Source organism: Lonchura striata, chromosome 3 (genome assembly GCF_050655825.1).
Source record: "Lonchura striata isolate lonStrDom1 chromosome 3, ASM5065582v1, whole genome shotgun sequence".
NCBI classification, from domain to species: Eukaryota; Metazoa; Chordata; class Aves; order Passeriformes; family Estrildidae; genus Lonchura; species Lonchura striata.
This window is the reverse complement of record NC_140705.1, coordinates 7,223,666-7,241,961: the sequence shown is the minus strand read 5'-3', so window position 1 is coordinate 7,241,961 and position 18,296 is coordinate 7,223,666. Positions and strand designations below refer to the sequence as shown.

Genomic DNA, 18,296 nt, shown 5'->3' with positions numbered 1-18,296 from the left:
TTGCACCGAGGAGACCCCATATCCATGGTGGAAAAGGAGTTCTGATCTATGCAAAGGGTTTCTGTAGGCACTACAGAAAGAAACTTTTTCACATGCCAATATACCTTACTGCTCTTCCTGTGGGTTAGCTGACTTTCACCAAGTTGGGAAACATCCACAGAGTGCCATGAGTGGAAGTGACATATTTACCTCGCCTTGTCTCCTTTCATCCCATTTTAGACCTCAAGCTGTCTAACAGCATTAGGAGGCCCCACAGAATGAGAACTTGAAGTCAGTACTGCTGGATTTACTGAATCTCTGTGCTATCTCCTGACACTAACATTAACTGAATACATCAGGGATGGGGCAAATTTTTAGAGATATGGGAAACAGGAAGATCTTAGAAATGAAACTTGGGGAACCAAATCTGCCTGCTATGCAATTAGTCAAGGAGCTGGCTCACGAAGTTGTCTCTGAAAACCAGAAGAATCAGATGAGAACCAGAAGACAGAGGAAAATATGTTGTATTGATCTTTACAAATGAGCAGCGGTCATTAAAAGACTTAGTAACTCTCTGATAAATTTGGCTTCCATGTCTAGGGAAGGAGTCTAAAGAAGGAAGGAAGAAGAATTTGCTGTGCCATGCATTCACATGGAGCCCTATGTGTATTAGCTAACCCTCAAGAGAGTTGTCAAAATGGAATGTAAATGATGGAAAAAAGAGGGGGTGAATTTTGTTGTCATGGAATACTGGAGAAAAGACTAAACAAAGTAAATCTGTAAGCAGTTAAAGCAAACTTCATCCCTGGTGAAGAAGAGTTTATTAAATTTTCTGTGTGACTCAGAGCACACTTTAATTATCCGTTTGATTCCTTTAGTGGCATGTAGGAAGAATGTTGACTTCACCATTGAAAAGGAACATGGATGACACACACACAGATTTGTAGGAAGGAAATCCAGACAAAACTTAATCACTTAGCTTGATCCAACTGCAGGCCAAGTAGATGATGAGAATATGGTCATTTAATCTGTATAAATAAGATGTCTATTTATGTACTGAGGCAATTAATGTATTGTTTCATGAAGACTGAGCTGAAAATTTAATTTAAATTGACTGGAGATGAGGATTATAAAACAGACTGAAAACAGGCTGGAGGCACCAGAAACACATAGTGATGAATAAATGCCAATTCTTGGTGGAAGATACCTCAGGGGAACAGAAAGGAGCAATGTTAGACTGCTTTTGTTTAAGATCTGTATTAATGGTTTGGAAGGAGGGTTGGCTATAGTAGGTCTTTGTGGGATGGTGCTCATCTTGGGAGAGATCATGCTTTCCAAAGCACTTGTACTATTAACTTTTGATGTGGCAAACTTCGGATGAATCAAAATCACAGAAAATGGTGCCAAAAAGTTCAGTCTGGGGACTTTACCCAGAGTCCCAGTGTCCCAGGTGTTACCCATCTACCTGTCTGTGGATGCTTTCCACAGAAATCTCAGTCCATGTGGTTCACCATTTAGAGCAAACAAGTTCTCTTAGTTTCCATCAGAGTTCAGCCACTCCCATTTATTTATCTAATGTTTGTCCGACTTTGCCTACACTGGATTCCCCATACCAGGTCCTCCTGGCTGACCTCATGGACATGCTATTTCACTGTCCTGGTATTTGAACACGTATTGTGATTCTACCAAGAATCTTGATACTAATAAATATTTCAGACACAGGGCTGGTGATGCAATAGGGACCTGTAGAATCTCTCTTTTCTTTCCTTACTAAATTTACTGCTCTGCAGCCTGTTTCCAGAGGCCTGGGAATTACTCACTGAAAGCTGAACTTCAGAGCTGTCCCTTGGGAATTATCACCATTGCTTTGAGATGAAGATTCAGTCCCTGGAGTGACCAGGCCACTGTTACCTCTGGTGTTCAGCTACCATGCTGAGGGCAGAAGGGCATGGTGCTGGCTGAGAAAAGGGGTGGGCAATGCAGCTGGCCTTGCTCTGCACATCTGGGCAAAGGAGCTGGGTAGTTAATCCCGTTCCATATCTGGAAAGAAGTGCAGGGAAGGAGCTAAAGGAATGCACAGCAATTTTCCCATCGTTTTACAATTCATTGGCTGGCACTGTCCAGCACTAGCTGTAAGGTTCAGTTTTTATTTGTTCATAAGACATTGCTGTGCTATTCCAGAAGTCCTACACCCTGGTGTGTGTCTTCTACAAGACTCAGGAAGAAATTCAGTGAGGTTGTCTGTGCTGGACCAGTTCTGCAAGGCTGGTTCATATTCATGCTGTGAACTCCCTAGGGCAGGGAATGTCCTAATGGGCTTCATTTACACAGGAGGGTTGCTCAGGCAGGGGGTATAGCTCAGTGGTAGAGCATTTGACTGCAGATCAAGAGGTCCCTGGTTCAACTCCAGGTGCCCCCTTAGGTGCTGCTTTTTAGGTCAGATATTAGAAAAACAATTCTTTTTTGTGAGGGTGGTGAGGAACCGGAACAGGTTCTCCAGAGAAGCTGTGGGTGCCCCATGTCTGGAAGTGCTCAAGGCCAGGTTGGATGGGGCATGGGCAACCTTGTCTAGTGAAACGTGTCCTTGTCCATGGCAGGGGATTGGAATAAGAATATCTTTAGAGTCTCTTCCAACCCAAACAATTCTTATGATTTTATGATTTTTTGTGGTTTTAAGGAAACACATGCAGTGCTTAGACGCTGAGTAGCAGGATTGAGATTATGAAGGAAATTAAAGCATGCACAACCAAAGGGACAAGCCACAGCCAAAAAGCAAGTAAAGATGGAGAGAAGGAGTATGTGTTAACCACAGAAGCACATTTACTTCAGCCCCTGTAAGAATCTCCATTTTCTCTGCGTAGTCTTCTGGTTTGGGTACAGATACCACAATCTTAGGGTCACAAATGCCAAATTTCCCTCATCTTCTCCAGTGCTTGGCTGAAGGAAACATTCCTCACATATTCTCGTGCTTAAGTGAACATTGGTTTGGGTTTTGAGTGGGAGGGATGACTAAGGACTAAGAATTAATTGCATGATTCATTCTCTGATTATTCTTTACAAGTATTAGAAAAGGTGTTATTATCTACTGAAAGATCACTATTTTAATTGTGCTTTGATGAAAAGAGAAAACAAGGGAATCAGTTACTCAATGTGGTCCATTAGTAGAGTATTAAAGACAAATGCAGAATCCCATGAAACTTTTCTCAAAGATGACGTTTATTAGGTCATAAAATAACCTCCCACAGAAGCATTTGAAGCCCTGTCACTTAATCGATAAATTACTGAGGCCAAGAGGTCATAAGACCTCCCTAAATTAATTGCTGTTTGAACTGGAGTGAAAATTTTAAAAAGTTGGTTTGAAGATTCCCAGTGACTGTAAATATCCCACAACCCTTGCAAAATTGTCAAAGAAGCCAGATTTATGTCTGTTCTGAATGTCTAGATTTAACTTATACCACTATGAGGTCTTTTAAGGTTGAAGAAACTTTGTTAGCTAATTCCAGTTCTCTCTTTGAATACTTTGAGTCTGTGATTGAGAAACCTCTCAGCCTTTTCTTTGTAAAATTAAAGAGGTAAATCTTCTCATGTCTTTCTCCACAATGAGGTTTCCCAATTCTTTATTAATTTTTGTGTCTTTTCCATCAATTATTTTAGTTCCTCAGTACCTGCAGCCTTTAGAATAGGTTCTGAATACCAGCAGCAGTTGCACCAATGCCAGGCTGGGTTTTTATAACATTTCTTCTCTGCTTCTACTTGGTATTACATCTCTAGTACACACATTATGCTGCTGAAGATGTCTGTGTTACACCACTTAGATTCTATCACTTTCTAGGCTTTTTCCAGTTTGCTTCTGGTCTCCTTTCTCATGCCTGGGAAATGAGTTCTCCGTTGCTTAATCTTATATTCAGGACTTTACTGAAATTGTGTTGGCTTGTATGTAGTTTCCTGAATTCCTCTCTGGATTGGTTTGCTTTATTGTCCTCTGTATTCCATGCTGCTTCCCAAAATTCCACAAACTTACTAAATAATAGTCTAACCTTTTCTTCTGTGTCACCAATAAAAACACTAAATAACAACTGGTAAGACAACATCTATAGGGAGCTGAAAGTTCACTTGCTGAGTGAACATTTGCCATTTACTATTTAATTCGGAAAGCTATCAGCTTTTCTCCAATTAATCTACACTGTACTATGTTTATTTTAAACTAGACAAGTACATTACTCAAGAATTCAAATTTGATGCTCTTCAAAAGCCCATTGCCTCAACACTATTACTTTTATCAAGCTTTATTTGTAGGCTCATCAAAACGCGAGACAGGATTACTTAATAAGACCCCTTTTCCATTACATGTTGTTAATGTATATTAATTATTTGTTGAGTCCTGTCACAGATGTTCTGTGATTTTGCCCGTGATTGATGTGCTGCTGACAAGCCCAGGATGATAGGTCTAATTACCCCTTTTTAATGTGTGTGGTGCATGGAGAGCATCTACTTATTTACGTCCTAAAATCTTCCTCAAGTTTCAGGGAAGCATTGTGTTGCAGTGAGTTGGACACATACATAACAAGCAGCTACTGGATTTCACTAAGGGATTTTAATTTTTAATACTATTCTGAATGTGTCTGTTGGTTTTTATTATTGTATCATGCTCCCTTCTGAGTAGCTAGCTGTTTGCATTCAAAATCTCTTGGGTATGTGCTTCTTGAGAAAAAAAGACAGGAGCAATCTTTGGAAAGATCACCTGACCTGGTCTGAACTCAACTATGTTATTTTCCATTCTTTTCCTGCACCCATCAGATGAACATGGGAACATCTTCTGGTAGTGCATTAGGCAATATGATCATACATCTTTCAACTATTGTTTTTATAGCCTCTCCTCTGGGGAAGAGTGTTTGAACTGCAGCATATTATTTTCTTAGGATTTTAAGGCAGTTTGACTTTTGTGAAATGTGTATCCTCTTACATATTTTAGAATCACAGCATCATTAAGGTTGGAAAAGACCTTTCAGATCATTAAGTCCAACCATTAACCTGGCACTGCCAAGCCCACCACTAAACCATGTCCCTCAAAGCCACATCACATCTTCTAAATATCTCCAGGGATGGACACTCCACTGCTACCCTGGGCAGCCTCTTCCAATGCTTGACAGCCCTTTCAGTGAAGACATTTTTCCTAATATTCAATCTAAACCCCCACTAGGGCAACCTGAAGCCATTTCCTCCTGTCCTATCCCTTGTTACCTGGGAGAAGAGACTCATCCCCAGCTCATTACAACCTCCTTGCAAGTACTTCTGCCTTTTCCTCATTCTTTTTCATTATGTTTTCCTCTGCTTCCAGTAAAGGATGGAGATTCTTGACCCTTCTTTGGTTGGAAATATACTTATAGAAACATTTTTTGCTGTATTTTAGAGCAGTAGCTGCACTTTTATTTCACATTACAGATGCAAAAGAATTGAACCATGCATCTTTAGTGAAAGGGAATTGGATTTGAAGTAGTCTGCAGTTCCTAAAGGAATTCATTCCACCATTTTGATAAGACCATTTTTCTTTTCCCATTGATCCAGAGGATCATAATTGTTAACCATTGTCTTCTTCTGATCCTTGACTATATCTTGGAGATATCCTAAGTGCACAGCACAAAGATATAGGCACAGAATTCCAGAGTTCTTCAGCAAACTGGAATAGACAGTGGAGGAGGGATTTGCTTCACCACGATGCTCTCAGCCAGATGAGTTTCAGTATCTCTGTGCCCATACCAGTCCCATAGATAGATCCATCTCTCCAGCCTGACATGACAGACATTACTCAAAAATAGCAGAGAATGGGAGCTTAGCATCAGCATTCCCTGTCAGCTCAGCTACTGCCTGTTGGAAAGAAACCTTCCTTCTCTCAGGCACTGGGGATTTCAGGTTGAAATGTTACAGTGGCATAAATTAGGAAGGGGGAATATTTGATTCAGGAATCTTAGATCTAGAACATGTTGGCAAAGCTGAGTTCTGGGTATGCAGATGGGCCAATGATTAATGGCTAAAACCCAAGAAGAGTTTGTTATAAATTGAGAGATTTGTGTTATTTCTCACAGAATATGACTGTGCTTCTTTGCAATGGCCAGTTTTGATACACGCTGGAGTTACTGAGAAGGGTTTGCCAGCTGATAACAAGTTGGGGCAAAATTTATAGGCTTCAGGGAGGTTAGATGGGTTTTATTTGCCCTGGTCTTTTTATTTTTGCTTTTATTTTCTTTCTTTTATTTTTTTTTTTCCATTTCTGTCAGCTTGCTTACATGGTAAGCCCCTTGCTCAAATTCATCACCTTCCTGAGGGTAGAAGTGCAACTCTGAGATATTGAAAACAATTAAAACTTAACATGACATGATTATAGGCATCTAATGAAACTCCTTAAGATCAGCAATTCCCAAAGCTTCCTATTTTTGAAACCACAGTACAGTTTCCCTTTGCACATCCAGGTCTGTGATTATTTCCAGTTTATGACTCAGGATCCATCCTGGTTTGGGAGAGTAAACACTTTCCTTGCTGAGGGTCACTGTCTGCACTTTCTATAACCTCTATTAAAAATGAGAAAGCATCAGCAGTGCAAAGCAAGAGAGAGGAAGGATTTAATCACTCCTCTGTCTGTTCCTACCTTTTCAATTTTCAATAACAGGATCCTTGATCTCCTATTTTGTTCTATAGCACATGGGACACACTCATGACTAAATATTTACTGGATGGATTTGGATTTGGGAACAGATCTTTGGAATTAAGAATGTGGAGAATTTGGAGGTTCCCTAGTGAGTTTTGCACCTTGATGTAAATAATTGCTCATTGAAAATTTATGTCACTTTCATCAACTTAGTGCAGCAAAGATGGTGTTGGTATCTGGTATAAAGTGACTGAAAATCCATTCTGCTGTTAATAAATAGTGTCTGCAAACATAGTGGCATTTTACTGTTCTTAAATATTTGCCTGCTTTTGGCTGTGCTGTGGAAAAATAATGCCTGCTGGAGTGTTTCTGCCTCTCTGCCTGTCTTCTGATTGTGACCTGACATGAACTTGTTTATGTAATGCTCCTAGCAGCAGCGCTGCTGCTGGAGACAGGGCTGTTCCTGTGACCAGAGGTAGCTCCACATCCAGTTTTAAAGGTTTTTTGAGCCATTCAACTTAACAAATGTGATGGCAGGAAGGAGAATGTTTCTTCCTGGGCATATCACTGGCACTGGAAGCCAGGAGTGTCCGGCAGGCTTGTAGAGAAGGGCTGTGTTTGTTCTTTTGTCTTGTTCTCTCTTGTGAAAGTCTCCTTGTTTTCTTGTTCTGCAGTTCCTCCTCTCCAGCAGATAAGGGTGAATATTGCAGTGAGGTGACTCCTTTGATAGGTGTGGGTTGGGAAGATTTGATGCCTTAGCTCAGGATGGTGGAGTTTCAGTCAGTTGCCTTCACAGGAACTTGCTACAACAGTCCAAGGATTTGTGGCTGACGTTTCATAGATTGGTGTCATCATCTCTGCAGGAGTCAATGTCAATGTGACAAAATAAACAATATTTAGTTTCAGGCCAAGAATTTTCTTTATCATTTATGTTTGTGGAAGCCATGATTTCTTTAATGTAGCACAAATCTAACATATGCAGGGAATAGACACCCTCCAGATGTGCTTCCAGGCCTAAATCCAGGTCTAGAAATCCATGCCATACTTCATTCAAGAGCAGCAGAAGAAGGGCTGCCCCTTTATTTCTTTGAGCTGCCTCCATATTTCAAGAGCAGAAGCTTTGCAGCATGAAACTGTAATTTAAGGATATTCCTTTGCTAATTTCAAGCACTCAATTCTTTGAATTTTAAGAATTAAGTGCTCTTGGGGTGGAAGTGATCTGTCTCAGCTGAAGTCTCTTAAAATAATCTGCTGCTGATCAACTGTCTGTGACCAGATATCTGGCAAGAATCATGTGGCAAGAATTGGATCTGTAAGTCCAGCACACCCCCCTGAGAGGAGTTTAGACTGCTCCAGTGGAGTGTGTTCCCTGGGACAGCAATTCTGTCTCATTTCCAAGCCACAGACTTATGCATCCATACACAGCAGACCTCAATGGGTACCAGGTATTCTGCTTGTTTTTTCTCAGATGCTAAAGCTCATATATAGGGCTTTACCCCCTTCTGTTTTCTCTCCTCATTGTCTTTTGTTCTTAATTTTCTTTCTTCTCCATTCCACTTTCTATATGGGTAAAATGACACATCTCATCTTAGAATTTATGTACTTGTCTTCTGTTCAGAAAGCTTAGAAAGCCTGAAGGGATATTCTGTAATTTAGTGTCCATTCATGTGTGTTTTCAGTACTTCCCATTAAACAGCAACATGCAGAAATGTTGGTAAGAACAGAGATAACAGAAATGCTGTCCCCACTATTCCATGGAGTACAAAGCAGGAATTACAGGGACAAATTTGCCTTATTTTCTTCAGGGATATCTAATCACTTCAAAGGCTCTCCCTTTGACTGCCCAGTTTTTTGATCTCCCTGTGAGCTGCTTCAACCTGGAATTGGGAGTGTTTGGGCAGATGGTGTCAGAGACACCTCGGCTGTCATCCCAGCCAGGGAAGCTCTGAGAAGTGCCATGAAACTCGATTATATCCCTGTTTATATTCCCTATATCCCTAGTTTATATTCATAGAGAATACAGAATACAAAATGGTATGGCCATGTTTGGGCTGGCTCCACACAGAGTCAGACTGACACCCATGGAACCTCCAAGCTGATGTGCCTCTGGGTGGGCTCCATAAGTTCAGCAGATTATGTACCTGCCATCATCTCACTGCATCTGGACCAAGCTGGTGCATCTCCCTACCAAATGCTGTCCTGCTGCATGACTTAGCAAAGCTTGGTAGAGCATCAGCCTGGAGACCTCTCCATGTCGTGACACAAAACAAACAAAAGCTACAGGGCAGCATCCGAATTCATATTTCATTTGGGAGCATCATTAAAGGCATTCAGTGCACTTCTGTCCTTTCTTTCTTAAGTGTCTTGTTATACCTCTGGCTCTCATGACTTAAGGCAAATTTTGCCTTATTGGCAAGCTACCTCATTTTAATATCCTTTTATTTTGAATTTGCAGAACATAAGCATCACTTTGGTTTGCTTCAGATGGCCAGGGCTGTATTCTACAGCATAAAAATCACTGGTAGAATGCAGGGAGTGGAACTGATTCATCAGTAATAGCATCTCAAATGCATTTATTTATTTCCTAAGTGCTCTGGAAAATGCTTTCCTTGAAAACTACAAACTGTGACACATGTGGATTGATTTTTGTGGTTTTTACCAAATATAGAAAGCAACAACTCTGTATCTAGAGTGATTGGAGGCGTGGAGACCTTGCTGACACCTCTTTGACATAGGATCATTCAAGCAGGATAAGGTCTTACCAGAAAACTTGCAGGAATCTCAAAGCAGCATCTGACAAACCTTGCAAGATCAAAACCCTCAGTGTTCTGCATGCATTCTTCTTTCCAGCCTCTGGAGCCTATTTCCTCAAAAAGAGGTTAAAGGAAGAAAGGTACTTTAAAGTTCCTCTTTGTAAATGAAATCATAATTGATGGAAAATTAAAGCAATTGATGTAATATAAACCTCCTGGTAACTGGAGAAGGTGCTACAGAGGCTTCCCAGCAGTTATACATCAAGAAACATTCTTAATCTCCTAGATAATGTGGAAAGGGAATGATATTTATTATCTACAAGTCCTCACAAGCTGAGGATGCAGTTTATAAAACGGCATTTGGCTCCCCCTCCTTTTCCTCCTTTATTGTAATCCTTCACCATGGATCATTTTACATCCAAACTCACCTTCATCTGTTATCATACTTTGGTGATTTATCGGCATCAAAAGGTTCTGATTAATAAGTCTAGAAGGACATCCATCAGAGGAACTAAGAAAGTGTGATCATTTCCTCTCAGGCTCTCATTAGCTGTGGCTGTCCTCCTGAGAGTTTTATCTTTGTCTTTCTATTTCCAGACTAAAGCACATGAGGCTTAAAAATAATATTTCTATGATTAATCTTTTGTTTCTCTTGCCTTTTAAAACCTTTGGTCAAGATGGAATATGATCTCCATGCTGTCAGCTGAAATAAGTAGAAACAACCCAAACTGTACAAATACACTCTTAATGAATGAGCAGGCAAGTCAGAATAGTAGATGACTTGATTCAGCCTCCTTCATTCTAGATGGAAAATACAAAGCTCTACAGATAATCCTATGATCATATAAAATATTTGTGGGGTAGATAGGAATTACACTCAACAATGTCTTTTCCAAAAGAACTTCCTATTTCTTTATGTTGCTTTGATTTAAAATGACATGAGTTCTGGTGAAATACCCCTCTGGTATTTTCAGGTTGCTGTGCTTAGTGAAGTGGGAAAGGTTTTGTTTCAGAGTTTCTATACTAAGCTCTCTTTTTAATGAGACACTCTTAGGTTAAAAATACCTTCTGAAAGCAACTTCCCACGTCTTTCCTGCATCAGTGACAGATTGGAGAAGAAAATGTGGAGTACGCCTGAAAGTGATAAGTTGAGGTTAGAGGTCCAGCCAAAGTCAAGTGCTAGGGAGTTTCAGCTGTAAAGAGCTGATGCTTTGAATTATAATCAAGTGATTAATGTTTCTAATACAAGTAGGTTTGGGAGTTACAAGGACTTGCAGCAACAGCTTGGATAAGAATGGTGAAACCTGCTTTTAGAGTTATTTTATTTATAGCACATTCATGAGTTTGGGCAAAATGGACAACATGTGCTTGTGTGGTTAATGATAAATCCATATGAGGACTGAACTAGTCTGCTGAGTTATGAGAAAGCCATTTGTAGGTCAGATTTTTCTGGAGAGAGACAGACTTGAGAGAAACAATTCCTTTCTGTTTGGGGGTAGGGGGGAGCAGGGAGAGGGGAGAAGAAGCTTTTCTCCTTTTGTAAAATACATAGGATGTTATGTTACATAAATGTTACAGATCTTCATTAGTTTTTGAAGGTCATTTGCCCCTGAATTTTATGTAGCTGGCTTCAAAAATAGCATGGAGAAGAGCAGATATACATGCAAATTATTCAAATATATTTTTTTTAAATAGCAGATAATGTAATGTTAACATATGAGAAGTGCAAAAGCCAGAAAAGAATGCGTTTCTGAGGCATTATAATTTTTCTTGTGGGATTCAGGAAATCTAGAATGAAATTAAAGGTACTGAAAGAAAAAGAAGTTATATAAGACTATTCCTTCTGTTTGAATTCACCACACCTTAATCCTGCTGCTGTAAGCAGTTTAAGGTAGTCTTTCAAACAGAAATAGTTTCCCCAGGTGAGAGTATAGTTAATAAACTCAGTATTTTGGCACATGGTTCATGTTATGGTTTTAGTTATAGATCTGCCAAAAGGATAAAAGAAGATTGGTTCCCTTCCTCTATCCTTATTCAGGGTTGTGCAGGTCCTTCAGCCACAGGTCCCACTGGTTTCCATCAGAGACCATGATGCCATTTGGACTGAAAAAATAAAAAGTAAATAAAAGCAAGACAAGCAAAGACAAACAAGTAAAAGAAAACCCTTATAAATTCCCTTTATATAGCAGCCAAATGTGTAAGTGTGCTATTTCACCCTAGAATCTCAATTTGCTTGTTGCGCATCCTCACAAATAAATGGGCAAAACCTGTCCATTTGCAACAAGCCATTTCCCTTCTCTACCTTTATTTCAAGGCAGAAATGGAAAAAATGACGTTCATTTTCAAAGAAACAAGTTGCCAAGTGAATATTCTCAAATGTGTACCCCTGCCTCTACTGGGTGTTGCTGCAGGTGCTATTTGTGAATGAGCTCAGATTATCAGAACACACTTTCAGAAAAGATGACTGATCATAGTGAGTATTTTTAGCAAGAGAAAATGGCACCTAGTGCAGAGATATTTAATTACATATATGTATATGTACAAAAAAAAACAAGTACAGGGAGCTCTTTCAGCTTAATTCCCTTTGAAAAGTCATTTATTACTCTCAGGACAGTCAGTTAATAAAATACATGGTGGCTTTCCCCTGCCTTGACACCCTGTAATCCAGAGTGGATCCCTGCTGAGAAGATGTCCTTTAGTGCCACACAGCATCTTGGGCTCCAGTGGTAACTGCATGAAAACTTAATGGCCTAATCAGAGTTTACCTCATTTAGAGGCTACACAAGATGACTTGTTTCTGACATCAAAAGTTGTGACAACAATATTATAATATTTATTTTATGGATATGAAATTATCCATGTTTTGCTCTGACAGGTAAACACATATTTTATTTTTCACCCCCTTGGTAGACACAGAAAATTAGGTGCAGAGATTGCAATAATTAGCTAGGCTAATAACCCCTGGTGCAGGAGGGTCAGCTCCAGAGGGGATTCATCTCACCTGAGTTAAACTGTGTTTGGATAAAACAAATTATCCTCCACAAAGGCCAGTCTGTTAACTAGAGAGGGTTACTACAGATCTTTAGCTCAGATCTACCCTTGAGCTGTCTAAGCAGAGTGCAGATACATCCCGCTTCATGGATTAAAACACTGGTTTTTGGAATGACAAGCAAGGACCAAACTCTAGGAATAGATGTGCTCCTCACCTTGGAGAGCTTACAGACAAAAACCAGTGTCTGAAGTACAAGAAATAAGGATGTTAAAGCTGTGTGGAAAAGTCTGAGACTCACAGGGCAAGCCTGTATTTACCCAAGGCTTCAGGATGAAGAAAAAGTCTTGTAGGTCCTTTGGTAACTTATCTTTCTGAAATTAGCTATATTTAGTTTATTGGTTAAGTTAATTAAACAGCACCAGGGCCCTGCCACTGGAAAACTTTTAAGGTGTTAAATGTTATCATGGTCCCTGTTTATCCCGGGATGGGGTGCCAGCTCTCTGGCATAGCGTGACCAGCAGCATGACCCAGAGATTGTTCCCACCAGGAAGTCTGCATGGGGCCATTCTTTTTTGGAGGCTAAGGGCATTTAGCCCCCACTGTGCATGAGGCTGTGCATGCTGGCCCTGGGACCAAAGACCAGCCCTGACCCTGTTTAGTTAATCTCTTCCTCTTCTCATTTTATTATTTGACCTCTTCACAATCAGATCCATGGGGAAGCAGCTATGGTGTGCTGGGCTTGATGCAGGGCTTGCCTTACTTTGAAATAATGTGGTGCTATCTAATTCCCTTCTGCTGTTCTCTAATCTGTAAAGACCTCACAAATCTGATTTTGGCCTGGTTACCCTAAGCTGCATCATGGGCTGCCCAATTCACTGACTTCAATGGGCCACACTGGACTGTGTCAGGATTTGGAGCTGATATTTGGTTTTTTGAGCTGGTTGAGCAAACAGATCTGCAAGATCTCTTCTTGACAGTGCAGTAGCTCTGATCTGAAAGGAGACACAGCTTTAGACATCTGTTTTAGGGGAAGAACTATTCTGAGCTTATTTAAACTTGATACAAGGCTCTGTTTATATTTCTTTGATTAATTGAAAATAACCTCTCATTAGGGAAGTGACAACCGATACCGTATGATTGTACTCAAGTCATTCACAGGAGCAAAAAAAATACACCAAAGGTTAGGCAGGTCAAAGCCCTTGTTTGGATCAAAGCATATGTTGAACACTGTATAAATGCCAAATCTGAAAGTGTTTTGTGTTTAAGGTTGAAGTTTGGAGTAAAATGATACTATAACAATAAATCCCTAATTCAGCTTGTTAGGTCGCTACCGCATTCACAAAGGCACAGCAGAGAAGGATGCATCTGATGGAGCAACTGGACAGGAGTCCAAGTCTGTTAAAAATTTACAGTATAGGTGAGGTAATACCACATCCAGGTCTGGTAGGCACATTTGAAAAAGAACTTTAATGCAATGTAAATGTATCTTAAAAGAGTGACAGGCACGGTTTGTGGTTTGTCCATAAATCTGCCTTACTGTGAGAGACTAAAAAAGCGCAGCTATTTTTATTTATTCAGGACAAGGTTATGAGATGACGTGTCTGTGGTTTTGTAAAGCTGAGCTTGCATGGCAATGGAGCAGCAGGCTCCAGTTTCCACTCAGAGCTGCATGGCTTGGCTGCTTTCAACCAAAATATTGAAGGGTCCCCAGCTATGCCTAGGCTTGAAATATTCCTGCTGTTCTGGGGGTAAACTGAGGATGGGCTATACCTTGGTGGGCTGCAGCCTTCTCTGTCCATGCCTGATCTGCAGCTTCCTGGAGAGACTGATGAGTGATGGCCAGGGTTGAGGGTGGAGAGTGAAGCCAGGTAAACGCAGATCAGAAAGGCAGCCCTTCTTCTTGACAGGGTGATAGCCACTGAAATAACTTATCTGGGGTGGATTGTCTTTCTCTAAAAGCCTCTGGTTCAGGAGGTATGTGTCCTTGCATGATGTGCCATAATTTGTAATGATTCAGGTGTTGCTTTGGGACACAATTCTGTGGCTTCAGTTATGCAGGTGATCAGGCCAGGTGATGGAAATTATCAAATGAATGATCTCACCTGGCCTTAAAATATTCCTATTGAATAAGAATATTTAAAAATTCTTGTTTTAGTTGGAATATTATATTCCTATAAAACTGATTGGTAAATGGAGATGTCTCAGTGAGGCATTTAGCCTCACTGATCTTTCTTAGCCTGAGAAAGGTCAATTTTTAGGAAGAAAATATCTCACCACTTTCATATTTGTAGGCAGAATGGCTATGTTTATACTTGCTTTCCAGAGAAGAGTTAAATCTTCTCTTAGACCTGGGTTCCAACTGTTCCTACGGTTTACTGTAAGTGGTAGGACATCTTTCAGTAGGGTGAGGCATGATACAGCTTCTTCCAAACAACCTTCTGTTCAACCTACAGTGACCTGATTGTGTGGGCACCTCATCCACCTTCCAGCAGTGGTGTGGGAACCAAATCAGGAAGGTGAGGACCTCTTAGAAAGCCCCATGGGCTCCTATCAAAGAGTTTATGGCACTGCCTACTGCAAGGGCAGGTGAGATTTGCAGAGAGCCCAAAGTCAGGCTAAGTCTGGGCTGCCTGAGAAGGACACATTTTAGGTCTAAAGGATGCTTTAGAAACTGCAACCAAGTTCAATAGCTGCTGTGTCCTGGCACCCAGCATGTAGAGAGGTGTTCAGAGTTTGACTTGCTGGAAGGTTAGAGTGGATATTAGGAAAATAATCCAAATAGATTAGGAATAATACTATTATAAAATCAACTAGATTGGATATCAGGAAAAATTTCTTCAGTGGAAGGCTGGCCAGGCACTGGAGCAGCTTGCCCAGGGACATAGTGGAGTCACCATCCTTGGAAATGTTCCAGAAATGTGTAGGTGTGATAGTTGGGGATATGGTTTAGTGGTGAGCATGTTGTTGTTACTTGGGCTTGGTGACGTTTGATGTAATTTTCAAACATAGTGATTTTGTGATTATATGATTATGAAGTATCCATCCAGCTTTGCTCAGTAAAGGCAGCTCCTGGAACATCCACCAAAGGTTTGGCTACACACTCGGTGTGATTTTCTGCTCCTGCGAGCCGTGCCGCTGGCACTCTGGCGGTGCCCGGGCTGCCGCTGGTCCTGCGCCCCACTCCAGGCTGGCACAGCCCCGAGCCCCGGCCCGTCCCTGTGCGCCGGGAGCTGCGGGCAGCGCTGCGCTCCGGTCCCTGCAGCCGCACGGGATGCGGGGGGACCTCGCTCCTGCCGGCCGCCCTCAGGCACACCTGGAGCGTCCGAGAGCTTAGAAAAGCCAGGAAACTGCTGAAAATGGCATTTTGCGCTTAGCGTCTAACATCATCGCACCACTCCTGCTCAAGTAAATAAACTCTGATGGGAATCCCGCCCCTACCCCCTTCGTTCTTTGCTTTAATAAAACTTGTCACAGTGAATTTTTTTTTCCCAGTCAGCAGATTTTTACGCTGGTTAATGAGGGGGAAAAATTTCTTTTCCTCCCCCCACCCGCCGCCCCCAGTTGCCTCCCCTCTCTTTCATGTCAGGGGCCAAGTTTGGATTGGAGCCTGGTGAAGTTTCTGTGTCATTTCCTGTTGCTGCCCTCCCCGACACTCGCTCCGCGCTCCAGCCCTCCCGCAGGCGCGCAGGGCGTCCTCGCTGCCGGCCGGCGGCTTTGGGAGGATGTGACAGCGCTGGGCGCTCCTCACGCTCCCGCCTGTCAGCCGCATTCTGCTCCTGCTGCCCCCGCGGGCTCCGCTCCCCGCCCGCTGCCAGGAGCGCCGAGGAACCGAGCGCTGGAACAACTTTCTCCTCTGCACGCAGCTGGCTGTGCGTCCCGGGCTGCGGGGAACCCGAGGCGGTGAGAGCGAGCCCATCCTTCTCTCGCAAACTTGGCCGCCGCGTCCTGTCCGTGCAGGGGTGCGCAGCGAGGCGGCCGGGGGATGCCGGGGCTGCGAGTTTGGGTGGGCGAGGGGCTGCGGGGGGACGGGGAGGGGACAGGAGCCCCGCGAGCGTCTCGCTCCGTAGGACAGCTCAGCTGCGAGGCTGGCATTGGTGCTGTTGTGCTGGTGGCTTGATGTGACTGATGGAAACAGGGCTGTTTAACAGAGGGGAAAAGCGGCACGGGGATGTGCAGAAGCCGGGCAGGCAGTGAGTGGAGGTGAGGCAAAGAGCAGGAGCTGCTCAGCCTTTTCCCTTACGTGTTTGTCTTTCAGCTTCAGTTTAGTGCTCCCAGGTTTTTCCCAGGGCTGGCTTGCGGCAGCGTTCAGGGGTCTGTGAGTGTGTCCAGTCCTGGGGCTTGCTTTTCTGAGCAGAAAGAGCTGATACGTGTGGAAATCTGTGTTACCCTCGCTTGGAGGAGCGGGCACAACTCAGCTGGCATCTGTAAAATCCTGCCTGTGTTGCCTTTCCTCTGCCATTGCCTTATTTGCTCGCTGAATACACGTATATTTGGTAGGAAAACGACACAAATGCTTGTGCTTTAAAGTGGAGCAACTGTGACTTCATGTACTATTTCTGTCATTCCTGACTCGTTCAGTCTTGACTATTTCTTGGACAAACAAGGCGTAACAAACTGACGGATAAATCCCGAAGCATGTGCTGGAGCCGGTTCCCGGAGCTTCCAGAGTTAAAAGGTTTTCCTGAACTCACTGACACAGGGCAGTAAATCTCAATGTGTCAGTAAGTGAGGGAAAAAAGCGCTTGCAGAACATTACACAGATAGAGTCGGTGCTGCACAACCCCGGGTCTTCACAGGCAGGATTAGCTCCCATCACTTCCAGCTACCCAGCAGCATTTAGAAAGGTCAGTTATATGTACAATATTTACCAGCTAATTGTAAGTGGGGCAGTAAAAGCCTTGGAGCTGGCTCCTGGAGGAATGATCCCAAGGTGTTGTGTACTGGTGTTGTGTACAGTGTGCTTACCTCCTATCACTGCTTGATTCATGTTGCTCCTTCAGCTCCCTCTCATTTTTTGCTGGTTTGGCAGTAGAGTTCCCTCTGTCCCCCATTCCCTAATGAGGAAGTGGTGAAAATAGGAACAGGATGGGTATGTAGGAAAGGGGCTTTGGGCTCACCCTGAGCACTTCAGTCACCCTCCCCTGCCCCCAGCCATGGCACATCTCCCATAATTGGGGAAAGTTCAAGCTCCCTGTCCAGCCTTGGCACCCCTTGTCTTGCTGCCATAAGCAATAGGGGACCCAGGAGACCTTTAGTGACAGCTTTGCCTGGAGCCAGTTTCTAAGTAAAAGCTCAAAATTTCTTTCACAGTTCTTCCATGAAAGGCACTTTTTTTTTTTTTTTTTTTTTTTAAATCAATTTGAGTAGGAAATCATTTTTTGGATCTTCTAGTCTCCCAGACTCTTTCCAAGTGTTGTGCTACTGGAGGATTTAACAAAAAGTATTCATTTTCAATATTCTCACAGCAGGCTTATACATGTACTGGTGAGCTGGTCTCGAGGGTCTGTGCTACCACACACGGCTTCATCTGAGACAACTTCTGGGTGTTGCTGGAGTTCATGAAGGGCCAGGACACTCCAAAGGCAGTTTGGATGTAGTCACCTTGTTTCAGAGTGTAAGACAGTTTAATAATATGTAGGCGTCAGTCTGTGCCAATTGGCTTCAGGGCTGAAGAATGGGCTCTGGCAGGGGTAAGTTTACTAGCAGAGACACACATAGCCAAAATTGAGTAATGAGCTCATGTAACAGAGGGAGGAGAGAAACTGTAGCAGGAGTTCCTCCCAGCACCCTACAGGAGCCTAAGAAACAGCATTTACCTGGAGCTGTGCTCTGTATTCTGGCTGTGAAAGGAAATGGGGAAGCAGACTGGCACTTTCACAAGGGTTCAACAGGCAAGTCAGCTGAGGTGAACAGAGTCATTGTCTGTGCA

The 18,296-nt window shown here is 42.6% G+C and overlaps 1 protein-coding gene and 1 non-coding gene across 6 annotated transcripts in view; both read left to right on the top strand.

Moving 5' to 3' along the window:
• Positions 1-18,296, top strand: part of EVA1A (eva-1 homolog A, regulator of programmed cell death) — a 210,206-nt gene that overhangs the window by 129,016 nt on the left and 62,894 nt on the right. The window contains exon 1 of one of the 5 annotated variants that reach the window (XM_085574462.1): positions 14,588-16,326. The exons of 3 other annotated variants lie outside the window; for them this stretch is intronic. The gene's annotated coding sequence lies outside the window, so the exon portion shown is untranslated. Of the gene's footprint in view, positions 1-14,587; positions 16,327-18,296 lie in introns of those variants that run through there. One more of the 5 variants, XM_085574463.1, reaches the window with a different exon arrangement.
• TRNAC-GCA (transfer RNA cysteine (anticodon GCA)) lies at positions 2,327-2,398 on the top strand. Its single transcript has one exon. It is a non-coding gene; the product is annotated as a tRNA-Cys (tRNA).